Source organism: Corvus brachyrhynchos, unplaced genomic scaffold (assembly GCF_000691975.1).
Source record: "Corvus brachyrhynchos isolate BGI_N302 unplaced genomic scaffold, ASM69197v1 scaffold26, whole genome shotgun sequence".
Classification (NCBI taxonomy): Eukaryota; Metazoa; Chordata; class Aves; order Passeriformes; family Corvidae; genus Corvus; species Corvus brachyrhynchos.
In genome coordinates this window covers 4,437,664-4,446,984 of record NW_008239324.1, presented here as the reverse complement: position 1 = coordinate 4,446,984, position 9,321 = coordinate 4,437,664, and the positions used below count along the sequence as shown (strand labels likewise).

The 9,321-nt window shown below is 52.9% G+C and overlaps 1 protein-coding gene across 1 annotated transcript in view; it reads right to left on the bottom strand.

The window, feature by feature from the left end:
- The window catches only part of CPNE2 (copine 2), a 39,560-nt gene extending 35,216 nt beyond the window's left edge, over window positions 1-4,344 (bottom strand). Inside the window, exon 1 of the mRNA XM_008638722.2 lies at window positions 4,207-4,344. The gene's annotated coding sequence lies outside the window, so the exon portion shown is untranslated. The remainder of the gene's footprint in view (window positions 1-4,206) is intronic.
- Window positions 4,345-9,321: the final 4,977 nt, after the last annotated feature.

Sequence of the window (9,321 nt, the reverse complement as noted above, 5' to 3'; positions counted from 1 at the left end):
TCCCAAAAAACCCAGAAACTTCTCCAGAAGAAAGAAATCCCCATCCCTGGCTGCACACACTCCTGTACATCACCAAAACAGTCCCTTTCCCAAGTGTGGCTCCCCCTTGCCTGGCCCAAGCCTGTCTCGTGCCATCACTCCCTGCGCACAGCAGCACAACGCCAGAACGGTGCCAGTGTGACACCAAAACGGTGGCACATGGGGACAACCTTCCATGTACCACAGCATCAAGGAGGAACACATGGAGAAGTAAAAGTCCTCATGGCTCATCCACTGTGGCTGGGGGACCAACTCCAAGGTGCCTGCCCCTGCCTCTGCTCTACCCAAGCCCATGTTGCCAGCTGCAGCTGAAGTGAAGATTTTACTTAATTATTTTTCTTTAATGCACAGATCATGTAATCAATGTCTTAAAATAGCCAAGCCTGTTCTATTTATGCTGCTGTCTGTCTGCTGCTCCCTCTGAAAAGCAAACACGGGGCAGCTGTGCTGGCATGGGCCTGGTCCTGCCCGAGCAGGGAGATCTGGGCTGGGTTTTTCCATCTCCCCTTCCCCCAGATCTCAGTGCTGTCTCATAAAAAGCAGAGGCAGCAAGTGACTCAGTGGAAAAACCTTTTTTCCCAGGGCTGGCAGACACCAAAACATCCTCTTGGTGTACAGCACGTCACCCATGCTCCAGCCCCTGAGCTCAGACTGTCCGGCTCCCCAGGGTGCGCACGGTCATGACAGGCACTGGGATGAGGAGATGGCCAGCACCAGCCAGAGCAAACACTGGAAAGCCACATCTCCTGCCACTGCACTGGCACAGATCCAGCACCATCCTCCTGCTGCACCTGCATGGATCCAGCACCTTCCACAGGGCCACGTGTGGGTTCAGCCCTTGCTGCCTCAGCAGCAGCCACGGATCCCCCCAGCTCAGAGGCCTCACATCTGAGGTACCATGAGCGAGCCATCACCATTCTAACACCCCACAAAAGCTTTAAATTCAGGGGGTATTTGAGCTGGCACCAAAAGAGTCAGCACGCCATCATCTGTATTCCAGTCTCTCCTCCCATTTTTGTTCTCCTCTCCCCACAGTCACTGCCCTTAACAAAGTCCTGTGACTTGCTCAGCGTCTGCAGCCAAATATTCTCCTGATGTACTATCCCAGCTGCCGGCTCCGTGCCGAGCACCCAGACACGTGCTCACCCACCAAAACACGGCCAGGTTACCAATGAGAGGTCTCAGGGACACACCTGAAGGTTTGACTGCCCCATGGTCACCCCTGCTATCAAGAGGTGTCACAAGAGCAGGACCAGAATGGAGGGACAAAGTCACCAAAGCCTGTTTGGGCTCCAGTTTCCAGGACCTTCTGAACAGAACATCTTTGTGTTTATAACTTTCAAGTACTTTTTCCTCCATGGCTTGGTCATTTCCAAGCTGTTCCATGTCCACAACATCCCACAGAGCAGGGTTTTGCTGGCTGGGGGTGCACACAAGCCCTGGGGCTACCCTGAGGAACCTAAGAACCCTAAGAACATCTAGCAGTCCCAGAGCAGAGTCTCATCCCATGGTACCCCAGCACTACAGCAGATTGCCAAAGCACTTTTACAAAGTGTAAAAAAGGTCAGCAGAAAAACCTCGGACCTTTACTTCCTCTCTTATCCAAAAGGGAAGGAGGGGAAGGAGATATCTGTTTTGCAAATTGACTTGTGACTGAAGAGGTCCCCTTTCCCTCTGCAGAAGAGCAGCCTCATGAGCAGCAGTTCCTTGGGTCATGCTAAAGCTCTGTTTTAAGCATAAACAAGAAAAAACAGAGGGGAAAAAATAAAGCTGTGCTTTATGTGAAACATTTTGGGTTTTTTTAAAATCTTAATAGTGCCCTAAATTCAGCGGTCTTCTCTCATGAAAGAAATCATTTCTTTTCATAGCCAATTCCAGGCATATTTGAAACAGCCCCGGAAGTACCGACACCCAGCAGTGATACCATGCAAGATCCTGCTGTGTCTGTCCCAGGGAACAGGAGTTCCTTCTTTGGCATGATCCATGGCTTCTGTAATAGCCCACAAAAGTCACCTGTGACTGTTTCCCCACTAAGGCTGTCCCACTACAGCCTACTGCAATTGTGGAAGCAAAATTCCTTTCAGGAACGTGAAAATGAGAGAGGAGTATGGAACAGGTAAATTGGGGTTGTTATAAATCACATATCTGAGCTCACAGGCAGGGGAGACACAGAGGCAGAGCAGCGGTACCGAGGGAGGACTAGGAGCAGGTGAAAACAGGTTGTCAGAAGACTGAAGCAGGAGAGGAGTGTGAGGATACAGAAGCTCATTGCCCAGAGCAGAAGAAAAGCTGAAACACAGGACATATGGAGCTGGAGATGCCAGGAAAAGTCAGGATGAACTGCAGTGGAAGCCTGAGGCAGCGCCCCACACCACTGCAACTCACAGTGGCCACTTTGCTCTCTCCTGCCAACAAACAGAGTAATCTCCAGAATCCTTCTGCAAAGCAAAAATGTTTGTCTCTCAGTCCCACCCGGGCAACTCAGTGGATTCACAGCTTGCACCTGGTTCTTTTAGCAGCCTCATTACCTTCTGCACACACCTGCAATTAGTCATGTACACAGCACCTTGCTGCCGGTACCCCAGCAAGTGCCTCTGCCCCAGGTGAGCAGGCTGGGAGGCAGAAAGGGGATGCTTGGTACATCCCTGTAGATGTTCCTTGGGTACCTGCTACCATCAGAGAATCCCTATCTCTCCCACGAGGCAGGGAAAGGCTGAAAACTGCCTCTGAGCATCCCAGCATAGGCAGCACAGCTGGGACTGAACTCAAACGCTCCCAAATTCACAGAGATTTGGGGTAAACCCGGCAGAGGGAGATGCCCAGGCAGGGCTCTTGTTTCCAGCCTGATGCACAAGACCCACAGTCCTGCCTGCTGGAAGCCAAGGGGACTGTACTGAGACACTCTGGCACCTGATACAGAAGGACAAAGTGTTTCAGGACAACCTAATTAAGTGATTTCTCTAATGAACCCTTCCTGATGGAACCTGTCCCTAATGGGCTACAATAGACAATGCTGCTTGTGCCAACAGCTGGGCTTTTTACACCAGCGCTGCAAAAATCCCTCTCAAGGGCTAGTGGCCACTGGTGTGACAGCGGCTGCTTCTCCATGTCATGCTTGGGCTGTCTCCACCGACAGGGCCAACTCCTCTCAAGACTGCTGCTGTCCCCAGAAAAGCTCTCACCCACCTTTGCAGGTTTGGTGCCAGTGAGGGCAGTGCCCATCTTGCTGAAACTCCAAGTGTCTGCACCAACTGGCACATGGGCAGCACCCAGCAAAGCTTCTCCAGGGGGTGATGATCAGCAGAGCTCTGAGAAGTCACTCAAGGTGCCCTGGGAGTCACAAATCGCAAGAAAACTCCAAGGCAAACCCTGTGGCACCAGAGCTGGAGTGCCCCCAAAGTGGCTCGTCTCATTTTGAAATTATCATCACCTGAAAAGCAACTGCAAAGCACTTTCCCGTACCCAATACAGAGCTGAGACAGCCACTGCTGATGTCAAGCATGAATCCACCAACTCCAGCAGCCTCTCTGCCATCCCCACGCATGGCACAGCAGCTGCTGGACTCCAGGAGGCAGTGGCATTACCGAAGAGCCTGGCTCACACTGAAGGGTCCGCAGGGTAGGAGTGACTCCTCCACACAGTCTCCCCCCTGCCCTGCATCCCTGCTCCCCTCACAGCCACCTCACAGCCTTGATGACGATTCTAAGGGTCCTCCTGTGACAATCAAACTTGCCACCCTGACTGCTTTCCCATCTGAGCAGGAACTGGAAGGACCTGGGACTGCTCTGTCCCGAGCAGCCATCCTGTAGCTCAGGTGAGCTGCTGGAGGGCACCGGGAAAGGCAAAAGCCCCTGTGCCAGCATCCCTGTGGGGTGAAAGACGGTCTCTCTGCAGCAGCAGGGGCATGGCCGCTGCCTGGCCACTGCTCCAGGACCAGAGGATGGACCCAGGTCCTCAGAGGGGCACACACCCACAGAGACACCAAAAGCAGAAATCTCAGCAAGCCAGGGATGTGAGAGGAACACCGAACACCTTTATGTGCTGCCAGCATGGAGGCAGCTTCGGGCAGAGCCTGCCCTGTCACCGGGGAGCAAAGATCAAATTTGTTCTCCAACCCTCTACAGATGAAGTCTGAAGATGTCCCCCAGAGTATCTAAACCCACTTACCGGCGAGAAATCACGAGCCCCAAGAGCAGGAGACACAAGTGCTCCGAAGAGAGCGGAGCCACTGAGCTCTCAGGGTGTTTCTGCAATCCTCAGCCGTCGTCACAGGGCCCAGGGCTCCGGGCTGGCAAACGAAAGCAAAACCCGCTCCTGCACACCCCGCGGTGACGCGGGCACGGAGGCAGCACCATTGGTGACACGGGCCGGGAGCAGCTGCAGGGGCTGGGCGCGTTCAGGGAGTGTGCTCAGAAAACCACAACGTGGGGAAAAAAACCCCAACAAAAACACAGGAAAAAGTCCTTCCTCAAAACCGGAGAGAAAACAGAGGGGCTCTGACGGCTGCTACCAGCCAACTGCACCGGGGTGCCTGTGCGGGAGGCAGAACCCAGCCTTGCTGCCGTCCCGCACCATGCACCAGACCCATGTGTGCCTGCCAGGCGTGCTGCTCACACAGCAGAAAGGGGAAATAAGGAGCAGGGCGAGGTGAGAGCGTAGCAGCCCCCTCCGTTCAGGACACACAGCGAGGGCCGAGCCGCACAGAGCGACCCCGTTCCCGTCTCCACTGGCACGCACGCATTTGGCTCAGATGCGCAGAGAAGGATTGCACGTTCTCGCTTGACTACGAGTTTCCTCTGGGGCTCAGTTTAGGGAAATCTGTGATTCAGGGCAGAAAACATCGTGATGTCGCTGTGAATCGTGGCGATCACATCAAACCCTGCATACAACCGCCCTACAAGGCAGACCCAAGGAAAAGGTTCGTGTGCGGGCTCTGCACCCACTGCGTTCCCAGGCAGAAGTGGACGCTGCCCGTTCTGCAGGTGAGTGGGAAGCTCAGTCCTGCGGGAGCAGCCACAGGCAACACCCGTGGGAGCCTCTGTCCCAAAGAGGGAAACGCCAAACACAAATCTCCTACCTCCCCAGGGCAGCGATGCTCTTGTCAGACACGTGCACCGGGTGGGACAAACAAGCAAACCAGGAGATGCAGGGAGGGGGGACAGAGCACTCTCAGGATTTGGGGCATATTTTAACTTCCAGTATTAAAAATTCCCTGCCCCATCTACAGCAGCCAGATGAAACTGGGCATGCTGTCACAAGGAGAGGGGATAGATCTGTTTCACAACTGGATTTGGAGGGAAAAGTGGACTTAATTAAAGGCAGGCCCCATGGAATGTGAAGGATCAGGGCTGTGGGGAGGGTGGCTGGGCTGCAGAGGACACACAGCCAGCAGGGCTCCCTCACAGGTGCACAGGGAACCTCCCACATACTAACTATGCACGGTGTATACAACAGGCTGTTTAACTTATTAACCACTTTTCTATGCTATTGAAAACAAAAATGCTGGCTTTCTGAATCTTAATTGGATTCCTGTTCCCAGCCAACACCATCTATCACATGTGAGAGGGGAAGGAAAAAATCATCATTTATGTGATCAGAAATATCCTTAACTGCTTTTGGACCTCACTGCACATCAGCCTAACCTCATGCCAGCCAGAACAGCCCCAGTAGCAGGCAGCTGTGCAGGTCCCTCCATCCCATGCACCATGTCATCCCTAAAGCAGCCAGAGCTTCAGATAAGCTGATAAGATAAATATTAATTCATGGGTACTTATGTGCAACACTCATTTGCACTGGGACACCAACACCAAGTCATGCAGAGCACTGATGTCCCCATGGCTGGAGCCACCTTCCCCTTTCCCTTCCATCCCACCACCCAGAGCCCCCCATCCGTTCCCCTTCACAGACGAGATTTTCGTCACTAACATCCAACATTTTCCCACAGAATTTTAATTTTTTTGGCCTGCTTTGCAGCAGAGAGATGCTGCCACTTGATGTGTGAAGCTTCACCCTGAGACAGAATTGTGTGCCAGCGACACAAAAATGCTGTGGTTTATGAGAATGACGTCTGACTAATTCTCAACCCCTTCTCAACAGCTTTAGACACTGCTTGAGGGAATATCAGACTGGGTTTAAATGGTTGCACAGCACTGGACTTGTTTAACAGCAAAACTTGTGTTCCCAGCTTGTCTCATTTTTAAAATCAGCCTCACGACAGCTGATGTTTCTTCCTAAATCCTCAGCTTCTGGGATCACGTGATGATGGAAAATCCAGGGCTGGGGTGAAGGCGACTATTTTAGACACAAGATTTTTCCTGCTGGCTACAGGCAGAAAATATGACAGCTCGCAAACACAAGGCCTTAGCAAAAGCAGCAGACAAATAAAACTGGAGCCCTTCTTGCTGAATTTCACACTCACTTGTTTTTCTGGCATTTTAACAATGTTATGATCTCCAAACTCACCTGAGTTCCTAGGAATTAATTTTTCCCCTGCTCCCATGATCCTAACAAGTAACCTTGCAAAGCCAGCAGCCAGGAAACTGAGCCAAAGCAGCAAAAAAAGAAATGACTCAGGTCCCTCAACAAATACTTTATGGAGGTTTAAAAGACAAACTGTAAGATTTCAGGGGCTGAAAAGGTGGGGAAATGTTCAATTCTTTTTTTTTTTCCCCTCACTGTTTTGTGGGTTTTACATCCCACCAGGAGCATTATTTCAAATGCCAGGCTACTCCACCACACCAGAAAATTCACCTTTCCTTCTATCCCCCCACCCTGCCTCTGAACACCAGCCAAGGTTCTCACATAAAGAGTTCCTTATGAGACCTGGCAGCTCTGAGCCCAGACAGGAGGCTGCAAGCATTGCTTTTCATCAATTAACCCGGAATTATGTTCCCAGCACACCGACGACTCCCGGAGAACAAGCCCTGATTTACGGTGGTGCGAGCGGCTCCGGCCAGCTCCCCCCGGGCAGAGGTTTCCACTGAAGTCAGTGGGAAACTCTTTCCACCAAGTGTAAGAGGAGCAGGAGAAGTTATTCCTCCCAGACTCTTTACACACCACACTGAGACTGCTAAAAGGCAAACAAAGCTGATGCAATTCCAGTACACAACTGGGCAGACTGGTAAATCACGGGGTAGCTAGCAGCTGCTCCAGCACCACAAAATCCTGCTGTTTTGGGGTGAGGGAGGGGGATTGCTGGAAGAGGAGCAGAATCGAGGACTGCTGAGGGCTGTGCAGCTGATATATCCCCCCAGTGCAAAGAGCATCTTCATCCACAGCTCAGCTCCAGCAGCTGAGGATTTTCCACACCGGAATCCCCAGTTCCTGGGGCCCGGGCCCCCTCCTACAGCACACACTGGCCATGCACTGGAGTTGTCTAACCCTGACAAGCAATGGCTTCACAAACTGCACCAGCTTGTCAGCAACCAGCATGAAGTCCCTTGCTGTTTGCAGCACAGACCCCAGGAGCAAGGATGTCCCAAGGACAACCCGCTGCTCCGCAGGATCTCAGTTCCCTTTAGCTGGAGAGCTCAAGGGGCAGCAGGGAGAGAGAAACGCCACAGCAGTCGGACAACCCTGCCCACCCTCACACTGCTACAGGGCAGTGCCTGCAGCCCCTCCAAGAGATGCAAACTGTGTTCCTGACCAAGCAGGTCCTGGGAACAATGGGGCACATGCCAACAGTGCCAGTGGAGGCAGGCTGCTGGGAAACTCTGTCCCCAGGGGGTTGGGGACCATGTTGGCTCTTAGAGAGCAGCTCCAGGACTGCGTGTCTACTCAAGTCAGGTGCTAGGGGCTGCCTACACCACAAGAAGATGAAATTTTGGGGACACTTGGAAGCCTCACTAGATGCTCTCGCTCCTTCCCTCCACATTATCCCAGTCAGGATGCTCCAGCAGCAACAACAGGGAAAGAAAAACACACATCACCAGAAAACGTATGTCCCAGGCTATCGGACAGCTGTAACCAAAGCAAATGCAGCATTTCCCTAAGGCAACTACAGGAAAACATCCTCCACTGACTGCATTCTTCAAAACAGCTCCTTTCCACATGTCCCGAGCTTTTGTTCCCAGCCTTCCTCCTCCCATCTCTCCATTCCCTGCCCCCAACGGGCTTCAGTGGAAGGCTATTTCTGGCTGATAAGAAATAATTTTATGACTGCAGAAAAGCACAGTGGCATCACAGGCCCCAGTACCTGGGCTGGCTCGAGGACACTGATGCAGGTGACAGGGGAGTAGGATCAGAACTGAGCACACCTGGGCTGTGCTTGCAACTCCAGCTTTTCCAGCAAGGTTCAGGTGTACTGCCAGCAGGTTCAAACCTGGTCCTCGAGGCTCATGAGGATCCTCCCAGTTCCTTTCTACAAAGCAGCTCACACCCTGGGGAGTTAGCAGCACGGACCCAGCCCCTTTGGAGATGTTTCTGTCACCGAAGCTCAGCTCTCTACTCACCTCTATTTCCTGTTCCACCCTCCTTGTGGTGACCAGCTCCAAAGGGTGTGTTTGCCCACCAAGTCCTGCAGCCCCACTGGCTTTAGTCCAGCCACTTGCCTAAATTAGGGTTATTCACACAAAGACTTATTGCATCAGGTCTTCAGGCTGGCAGAGCTGACAGGAAAACACCTCCCTGCCTGCCATCCCCCAAGCACCCTCACACTGCTGAGCGAAACGCTCCGCTCGCCTCTTCCTCAGAGAACAAAGCATCTTGCTGGGCACAGAGGAGGGAGAGGCAGCACATCCGTGAGCGTAAACCCTCCCAGTCCCCCCAAAATGCATGGCATGAAGGATATCATCGCCAGCTGTAGCAGCATCGGGCTGCAAACAGCTCCTGAAGAAACCACTCTGTGATTCTCCAGCCTCCAACTCGCCAGATCCCCCCTGTGCCTCAATGCCAGAGGATAAAGAGAGGGGCTTGCAGCAGCTGCCAGGAAAAAACCCTACAAATATCCCCAGGCTTGGGGAGTGAAGCCACCAGGCCCTGGCATTTGCCTGGGGCTCGCACACCCAGCTGACATCTTTAGAAGTGGATACAGACACACAGAGAGTGGGGACAGAACAACTTCCACACCGCGTATGAATGAAGGGACCTGGGCTGGGGAAGGAGAGCATAACGTGACAGGGGGACTGTCCTGAGGGATGGTCAAGGAATGAAAGGTCTGTCTCGGGGATGGAGGATCTGTCCCTGGAGATGAAGGGTCGAGGATGGAGGGTCTGTCCCAGCAGACGAAGGGTCTGTCTGGGAGGACGGAGGATCTGTCCAAACGGATAGAGGGCAGAAGCGCCA